Source organism: Phyllobates terribilis, unplaced genomic scaffold (assembly GCF_046119375.1).
Source record: "Phyllobates terribilis strain yellow unplaced genomic scaffold, ASM4611937v1 Scaffold_106__1_contigs__length_5700502, whole genome shotgun sequence".
NCBI classification, from domain to species: domain Eukaryota; kingdom Metazoa; phylum Chordata; class Amphibia; order Anura; family Dendrobatidae; genus Phyllobates; species Phyllobates terribilis.
Genome location: NW_027362866.1, coordinates 5,439,852 through 5,450,496, shown reverse-complemented (window position 1 = coordinate 5,450,496; position 10,645 = coordinate 5,439,852).

Below are 10,645 nucleotides of genomic sequence, written 5' to 3'. Positions count from 1 at the left end.
TGGATATTTTCACAAAAAAAGTGAAATTTTCAAAAATCCAGAAAATTGGCTGAAAACGACTAAATATCAAAGACTCATTGGGCGAATCGCTCTGGAACTGAAATCGGAATGCTCAATGACATTTGCCCTATCTGAAAGTCTGATAAACGCCGGAAAAATGACTAAGTCCAAAAAACAATTTTTTTCAACTTTTTTCAATTTTACCCCCGTGGGATATATATTCTACCCACACACATTTGGAACTCTCCTGGGGTACCCTCACACATATTATTCCCTCTTTTAGTGGATATTTTCACGAAAAAGTGAAATTTTCAAAAATTCGGAAAATTTACTGAAAACGACGATATATCAAGGACTCATCCATCGAATCGCTCTGGAACTGAAATCGGAATGCTCACTGACATTTCCCCTATCTGAAAGTCTGATAAACGTCGGAAAAATGACTAAGTCCAAAAAAAAAATGTTTTCAACCTCTTTCAATTTTACCCACGTGGGATATATATTCTACCCACACACATTTGGAACTCTCCTGGGGTACCCTCACACATATTATTCCCTCATTTAGTGGACATTTTCACAAAAAAGTGAAATTTTCAAAAATTCAGAAAATTGCCTGAAAGAGACGATATATCAAGGCCTCATCCAGCGAATCGCTCTGGAACTGAAATCGGAACGCTCACTGACATTTCCCCTATCTGAAAGTCTGATAAACGGCGGAAAAATGACTACGTCCAAAAAAAAAATTTGTTCAGCTTTTTTCAATTTTACCCCCGTGGGATATATATTCTACCCACACACATTTGGAACTCTCCTGGGGTACCCTCACACATATTATTTCCTCATTTAGTGGATATTTTAACAAAAAAGTAAAATTTTCAAAAATTCAGAAAATTGCCTGAAAACGACAATATATCAAGGACTCATCCAGCGAATCGCTATGGAACTGAAATCGGAACGCTCACTGACATTTCCCCTATCTGAAAGTCTGTTAAAGGTCGGAAAAATGACCAAGTCCAAAAAAAAAATTTTTCAACTTTTTTCAATTTTACCCCCGTGGGATATATATTCTACCCACACACATTTGGAACTCTCCTGTGGTACGCTCACACATATTATTCCCTCATTTAGTGGATATTTTCACAAAAAAGTGACATTTTCAAAAATCCAAAAAATTTGCTGAAAACGACTAAGTATCAAGGACTCATTAGGCGAATCGCTCTGGAACTGAAATGGGAACGCTCACTGACATTTCCCCTATCTGAAAGTCTGATAAACGCCGGAAAAATCACTAAGTCCAAAAAAAAATGTTTCAACTTTTTTCAATTTTACCCCCGTGGTATATATATTCTACCCACACACATTTGGAACTCTCCTGGGGTACCCTAACACATATTATTCCCTCATTTAGTGGATATTTTCACAAAAAAAGTGAAATTTTCAAAAATCCAAAATATTGGCTGAAAACGTCTAAATATCAAGGACTCATTGGGCGAATCGCTCTGGAACTGAAATCGGAACGCTCACTGACATTTCCCCTATCTGAAAGTCTGATAAACGTCGGAAAAATGACTACGTCCAAAAAAAAAATTTGTTCAGCTTTTTTCAATTTTACCCACGTGGGATATATATTCTACCCACACACATTTGGAACTCTCCTGGGGTACCCTCACACATATTGTTCCCTCATTTAGTGGATATTTTCACAAAAAAGTGAAATTTTCAAAAATCCAAAATATTGGCTGAAAACGACTAAATATTAAGGACTCATTGGGCGAATCACTCTGGAACTGAAATCGGAACGCTCACTGACATTTCCCCTATCTGAAAGTCTGATAAACGTCGGAAAAATGACTACGTCCAAAAAACAAATTTTTTCAACTTTTTTCAATTTTAACACCGTGGGATATATATTCTACCCACACACATTTGGAACTCTCCTGGGGTACCCTCACACATATTATTCCCTCATTTAGTGGATATTTTCACAAAAAAAGTGAAATTTTCAAAAATCCAGAAAATTGGCTGAAAACGACTAAATATCAAGGACTCATTGGGCGAATCGCTCTGGAACTGAAATCGGAACGCTCAATGACATTTGCCCTATCTGAAAGTCTGATAAACGCCGGAAAAATGACTAAGTCCAAAAAACAATTTTTTTCAACTTTTTTCAATTTTACCCCCGTGGGATATATATTCTACCCACACACATTTGGAACTCTCCTGGGGTACCCTCACACATATTATTCCCTCATTTAGTGGATATTTTCACGAAAAAGTGAAATTTTCAAAAATTCGGAAAATTTACTAAAAACAACGATATATCAAGGACTCATCCATCGAATCGTTCTGGAACTGAAATCGGAACGCTCACTGACATTTCCCCTATCTGAAAGTCTGATAAACGTCGGAAAAATGACTAAGTCCAAAAAAAAAATGTTTTCAACCTCTTTCAATTTTACCCACGTGGGATATATATTCTACCCACACACATTTGGAACTCTCCTGGGGTACCCTCACACGTATTATTCCCTCATTTAGTGGATATTTTCACAAAAAAGTGACATTTTCAAAAATCCAGAAAATTGGCTGAAAACTACTAAATATCAAGGACTCATTGGACGAATCGCTCTGGAACTGAAATCGGAACGCTCACTGACATTTCCCCTATCTGAAAATCTGATAAACGCCGTAAAAATGACTACGTCCAAAAAAAATATTTGTTCAGCTTTTTTCAATTTTACCACCGTGGGATATATATTCTACCCACACACATTTGGAACTCTCCTGGGGTACCCTCACACATATTATTCCCTCATTTAGTGGATATTTTCACAAAAAAGTGAAATTTTCAAAAATTCAGAAAATTGCCTGAAAGCGACGATATATCAAGGACTCATCCAGTGAATCGCTCTGGAACTGAAATCGGAACGCTCACTGACATTTCCCCTATCTGAAAGTCTGATAAACGCCGGAAAAATGACTAGGTCCAAAAAAAAAATTTGTTCAGCTTTTTTCAATTTTACCCCCGTGGGATATATATTCTACCCACACACATTTGGAACTCTCCTGTGGTACGCTCACACATATTATTCCCTCATTTAGTGGATATTTTCACAAAAAAGTGACATTTTCAAAAATCCAAAAAATTTGCTGAAAACGACTAAGTATCAAGGACTCATTGGGCGAATCGCTCTGGAACTGAAATGGGAACGCTCACTGACATTTCCCCTATCTGAAAGTCTGATAAACGCCTGAAAAATGACTAAGTCCAAAAAAAAATGTTTCAACTTTTTTCAATTTTACCCCCGTGGGATATATATTCTACCCACACACATTTGGAACTCTCCTGGGGTACCCTAACACATATTATTTCCTCATTTAGTGGATATTTTCACAAAAAAAGTGAAATTTTCAAAAATCCAAAATATTGGCTGAAAACGTCTAAATATCAAGGACTCATTGGGCGAATCACTCTGGAACTGAAATCGGAACGCTCACTGACATTTCCCCTATCTGAAAGTCTGATAAACGTCGGAAAAATGACTACGTCCAAAAAAAAAATTTGTTCAGCTTTTTTCAATTTTACCCCCGTGGGATATATAATCTACCCACACACATTTGGAACTCTCCTGGGGTACCCTCACACATATTATTCCCTCATTTAGTGGATATTTTCACAAAAAAGTGAAATTTTCAAAAATTCAAAATATTGGTTGGAATTGACTAAATATCCAGGACTCATTGGGCGAATCGCTATGGAACTGAATTCGGAACGCTCACTGACATTTCCCCTATCTGAAAGTCTGATAAACGTCGGAAAAATGACTACGTCCAAAAAAAAAATTTGTTCAGCTTTTTTCAATTTTACCCCCGTGGGATATATATTCTACCCACACACATTTGGAACTCTCCTGGGGTACCCTCACACATATTATTCCCACATTTAGTGGATATTTTCACAAAAAAGTGAAATTTTCAAAAATCCAAAATATTGGCTGAAAACGACTAAATATCTAGGACTCATTGGGGAAATCGCTCTGGAACTGAAATCGGAACGCTCACTGACATTTGCCCTATCTGAAAGTCTGATAACCGCCGGAAAAATTACAAAGTCCATAAAAAAATTTTTTTCAACTTTTTTCAATTTTACCCACGTGGGATATATATTCTACCCACACACATTTGGAACTCTCCTGGGGTACCCTCACACATATTATTCCCTCAATTAGTGGTTATTTTCACAAAAAAGTGACATTTTCAAATATCCAAAAAATTTGCTGAAAACGACTAAGTATCAAGGACTCATTGGGCGAATCACTCTGGAACTGAAATGGGAACGCTCACTGACATTTCCCCTATCTGAAAGTCTGATAAACGCCGGAAAAATGGCTAAGTCCAAAAAAAAATGTTTCAACTTTTTTCAATTTTACCCCCGTGGGATATATATTCTACCCACACACATTTGGAACTCTCCTGGGGTACCCTCACACATATTATTCCCTCATTTAGTGGTTATTTTCACAAAAAAATGAAATTTTCAAAAATCCAAAATATTGGCTGAAAACGACTAAATATCCAGGACTCATTGGGCGAATCGCTATGGAACTGAAATCGGAACGCTCACTGACATTTCCCCTTTCTGAAAGTCTGATAAACGCCGGAAAAATGACCAAGTCCAAAAAAAAAAATTTTTCAACTTTTTTCAATTTTAACCCCATGGGATATATATTCTACCCACACACATTTGGAACTCTCCTGTGGTACGCTCACACATATTATTCCCTCATTTAGTGGATATTTTCACAAAAAAGTGACATTTTCAAAAATCAAAAAAATTTGCTGAAAACGACTAAGTATCAAGGACTCATTGGGCGAATCGCTCTGGAACTGAAATCGGAACGCTCACTGACATTTCCCCTATCTGAAAGTCTGATAAACGTCGGAAAAATGACCAAGTCCAAAAAAAAAAATTTTTCAACTTTTTTCAATTTTACCCCCGTGGGATATATATTCTACCCACACACATTTGGAACTCTCCTGTGGTACGCTCACACATATTATTCCCTCAATTAGGGGATATTTTCACAAAAAAGTGACATTTTCAAAAATCCAAAAATTTGCTGAAAACGACTAAGTATCAAGGACTCATTGGGCGATTTACTCTGGAACTGAAATGGGAACGCTCACTGACATTTCCCCTATCTGAAAGTCTGATAAACGCCGGAAAAATGGCTAAGTCCAAAAAAAAATGTTTCAACTTTTTTCAATTTTACCCCCGTGGGATATATATTCTACCCACACACATTTGGAACTCTCCTGGGGTACCCTCCCACATATTATTCCCTCATTTAGTGGATATTTTCCCAAAATAAGTGAAATTTTCAAAAATCCAAAATATTGGCTGAAAACGTCTAAATATCAAGGACTCATTGGGCGAATCGCTCTGGAACTGAAATCGGAACGCTCACTGACATTTGCCCTATCTGAAAGTCTGATAAACGCCGGAAAAATGACAAAGTCCATAAAAAAATTTTTTTCAACTTTTTTCAATTTTACCCCCGTGGGATATATATTCTACCCACACACATTTGGACCTCTCCTGGGGTACCCTCACACATATTATTCCCTCATTTAGTGGATATTTTCACAAAAAAGTAAAATTTTCAAAAATCCATAAAATTGGCTGAAAACGACTAAATATCCAGGACTCATTGGGGAAATCGCTCTGGAACTGAAATCGGAACGCTCACTGACATTTGCCCTATCTGAAAGTCTGATAAACGCTGGAATAATGACAAAGTCCATAAAAAAAATTTTTTCAACTTTTTTCAATTTTACCCCCGTGGGATATATATTCTACCGACACACATTTGGAACTCTCCTGTGGTACGCTCACACATATTATTCCCTCAATTAGTGGATATTTTCACAAAAAAGTGACATTTTCAAAAATCCAAAAAATTTGCTGAAAACGACTAAGTATCAAGGACTCATTGGGCGAATCACTCTGGAACTGAAATGGGAACGCTCACTGACATTTCCCCTATCTGAAAGTCTGATAAACGCCGGAAAAATGACTAAGTCCAAAAAAAAATGTTTCAACTTTTTTCAATTTTACCCCCGTGGGATATATATTCTACCGACACACATTTGGAACTCTCCTGGGGTACCCTCACACATATTATTCCCTCATTTAGTGGATATTTTCACAAAAAAGTGAAATTTTCAAAAATCCAAAATATTGGCTGAAAACGACTAAATATTAAGGACTCATTGGGGAAATCGCTCTGGAACTGAAGTCGGAACGCTCACTGACATTTCCCCTATCTGAAAGTCTGATAAACGCCGGAAAAATGACTAAGTCCAAAAAAAAATGTTTCAACTTTTTTCAATTTTACCCCCGTGGGATATATATTCTACCCACACACATTTGGAACTCTCCTGGGGTACCCTCACACATATTATTCCCTCATTTAGTGGATATTTTCACAAAAAAGTGAAATTTTCAAAAATCCAAAATATTGGCTGAAAACGACTAAATATTAAGGACTCATTGGGCGAATCGCTCTGGAACTGAAATCGAAACGCTCACTGACATTTCCCCTATCTGAAAGTCTGATAAACGCCAGAAAAATGACAGTCCAAAAAAAAAATTTTTTCAACTTTTTTTCAATTTTACCCCCGTGGGATATATATTCTACCCACACACATTTGGAACTCTCCTGGGGTACCCTCACACATATTATTCCCTCATTTAGTGGATATTTTCACAAAAAAGTGAAATTTTCAAAAATCCTAAATATTGGCTGAAAACGACTAAATATTAAGGACTCATTGGGCGAATCGCTCTGGAACTGAAAACGAAACGCTCACTGACATTTCCCCTATCTGAAAGTCTGATAAACGTCGGAAAAATGACTACGTCCAATAAAAAAATTTGTTCAGCTTTTTTCAATTTTACCCCCGTGGTATATATATTCTACCCACACACATTTGGAACTCTCCTGGGGTACTCACACATATTATTCCCTCATTTAGTGGATATTTTCACAAAAAAGTGAAATTTTCAAAAATCCAAAATATTGGCTGAAAACGACTAAATATCCAGGACTCATTGGGGAAATCGCTCTGGAACTGAAATCGGAACGCTCACTGACATTTGCTCTATCTGAAAGTCTGATAAACGCCGGAAAAATGACAAAGTCCATAAAAAAAATTTTTTCAACTTTTTTTCAATTTTACCCCCGTGGGATATATATTCTACCCACACACATTTGGAACTCTCCTGTGGTACGCTCACACATATTATTCCCTCAATTAGTGGATATTTTCACAAAAAAGTGACATTTTCAAAAATCCAAAAAATTTGCTGAAAACGACTAAGTATCAAGGACTCATTGGGCGAATCACTCTGGAACTGAAATGGGAACGCTCACTGACATTTCCCCTATCTGAAAGTCTGATAAACGTCGGAAAAATGACTACGTCCAAAAAAAAAATTTATTCAGCTTTTTTCAATTTTACCCACGTGGGATATATATTCTACCCACACACATTTGGAACTCTCCTGGGGTACCCTCACACATATTATTCCCTCATTTAGTGGATATTTTCACAAAAAAGTGAAATTTTCAAAAATCCAAAATATTGGCTGAAAACGACTAAATATTAAGGACTCATTGGGCGAATCGCTCTGGAACTGAAATCGGAACGCTCACTGACATTTGCCCTATCTGAAAGTCTGATAAACGCCGGAAAAATGACAAAGTCCATAAAAAAAATTTTTTCAACTTTTTTCAATTTTACCCCCGTGGGATATATATTCTACCCACACACATTTGGAACTCTCCTGGGGTACCCTCACACATATTATTCCCTCATTTAGTGGATATTTTCACAAAAAAGTAAAATTTTCAAAAATCCATAAAATTGGCTGAAAACGACTAAATATCCAGGAATCATTGGGGAAATCGCTCTGGAACTGAAATCGGAACGCTCACTGACATTTGCCCTATCTGAAAGTCTGATAAACGCCGGAAAAATGACAAAGTCCATAAAAAAAAATGTTTCAACTTTTTTCAATTTTACCCCCGTGGGATATATATTCTACCCACACACATTTGGAACTCTCCTGGGGTACCCTCACACATATTATTCCCTCATTTAGTGGATATTTTCACAAAAAAGTGAAATTTTCAAAAATCCAAAATATTGGCTGAAAACGACTAAATATCCAGGACTCATTGGGCGAATCGCTCTGGAACTGAAATCGGAACACTCACTGACATTTCCCCTATCTGAAAGTCTGATAAACGTCGGAAAAATGACTACGTCCAAAAAAAAAATTTGTTCAGCTTTTTTCAATTTTACCCACGTGGGATATATATTCTACCCACACACATTTGGAACTCTCCTGTGGTACGCTCACACATATTATTCCCTCAATCAGTGGATATTTTCACAAAAAAGTGACATTTTCAAAAATCCAAAAAATTTGCTGAAAACGACTAAGTATCAAGGACTCATTGGGCGAATCACTCTGGAACTAAAATGGGAACGCTCAATGACATTTCCCCTATCTGAAAGTCTGATAAACGCCGGAAAAATGACTAAGTCCAAAAAAAAATGTTTCAACTTTTTTCAATTTTACCCCCGTGGGATATATATTATCTACCCACACACATTTGGAACTCTCCTGGGGTACCCTCACACATATTATTCCCTCATTTAGTGGATATTTTCACAAAAAAGTGAAATTTTCAAAAATCCAAAATATTGGCTGAAAACGACTAAATATTAAGGACTCATTGGGGAAATCGCTCTGGAACTGAAGTCGGAACGCTCACTGACATTTCCCCTATCTGAAAGTCTGATAAACGCCGGAAAAATGACTAAGTCCAAAAAAAAATGTTTCAACTTTTTTCAATTTTACCCCCGTGGGATATATATTCTACCCACACACATTTGGAACTCTCCTGGGGTACCCTCACACATATTATTCCCTCATTTAGTGGATATTTTCACAAAAAAGTGAAATTTTCAAAAATCCAAAATATTGGCTGAAAACGACTAAATATCCAGGACTCATTGGGCGAATCGCTCTGGAACTGAAATCGGAACACTCACTGACATTTCCCCTATCTGAAAGTCTGATAAACGTCGGAAAAATGACTACGTCCAAAAAAAAAATTTGTTCAGCTTTTTTCAATTTTACCCACGTGGGATATATATTCTACCCACACACATTTGGAACTCTCCTGGGGTACCCTCACACATATTATTCCCTCATTTAGTGGATATTTTCACAAAAAAGTGAAATTTTCAAAAATCCAAAATATTGGCTGAAAACGACTAAATATCCAGGACTCATTGGGGAAATCGCTCTGGAACTGAAATGGGAACGCTCACTGACATTTCCCCTATCTGAAAGTCTGATAAACGCCGGAAAAATGACTAAGTCCAAAAAAAAATGTTTCAACTTTTTTCAATTTGACCCTCGTGGGATATATATTCTACCCACACACATTTGGAACTCTCCTGGGGTACCCTCACACATATTATTCCCTCATTTAGTGGATATTTTCACAAAAAAGTAAAATTTTCAAAAATCCATAAAATTGGCTGAAAACGACTAAATATCCAGGAATCATTGGGGAAATCGCTCTGGAACTGAAATCGGAACGCTCACTGACATTTGCCTATCTGAAAGTCTGATAAACGCCGGAAAAATGACAAAGTCCATAAAAAAAAATGTTTCAACTTTTTTCAATTTTACCCCCGTGGGATATATATTCTACCCACACACATTTGGAACTCTCCTGGGGTACCCTCACACATATTATTCCCTCATTTAGTGGATATTTTCACAAAAAAGTGAAATTTTCAAAAATCCAAAATATTGGCTGAAAACGACTAAATATTAAGGACTCATTGGGCGAATGGCTCTGGAACTGAAATCGGAACGCTCACTGACATTTCCCCTATCTGAAAGTCTGATAAACGTCGGAAAAATGACTACGCCCAAAAAAAAAATTTGTTCAGCTTTTTTCAATTTTACCCCCGTGGGATATATATTCTACCCACACACATTTGGAACTCTCCTGGGGTACCCTCACACATATTATTCCCTCATTTAGTGGATATTTTCACAAAAAAGTGAAATTTTCAAAAATCCAAAATATTGGCTGAAAACGACTAAATATTAAGGACTCATTGGGCGAATCGCTCTGGAACTGAAATCGGAACGCTCACTGACATTTGCCCTATCTGAAAGTCTGATAAACGCCGGAAAAATGACAAAGTCCATAAAAAAAATTTTTTCAACTTTTTTCAATTTTACCCCCGTGGGATATATATTCTACCCACACACATTTGGAACTCTCCTGGGGTACCCTCACACATATTATTCCCTCATTTAGTGGATATTTTCACAAAAAAGTAAAATTTTCAAAAATCCATAAAATTGGCTGAAAACGACTAAATATCCAGGAATCATTGGGGAAATCGCTCTGGAACTGAAATCGGAACGCTCACTGACATTTGCCCTATCTGAAAGTCTGATAAACGCCGGAAAAAGGACAAAGTCCATAAAAAAAAATGTTTCAACTTTTTTCAATTTTACCCCCGTGGGATATATATTCTACCC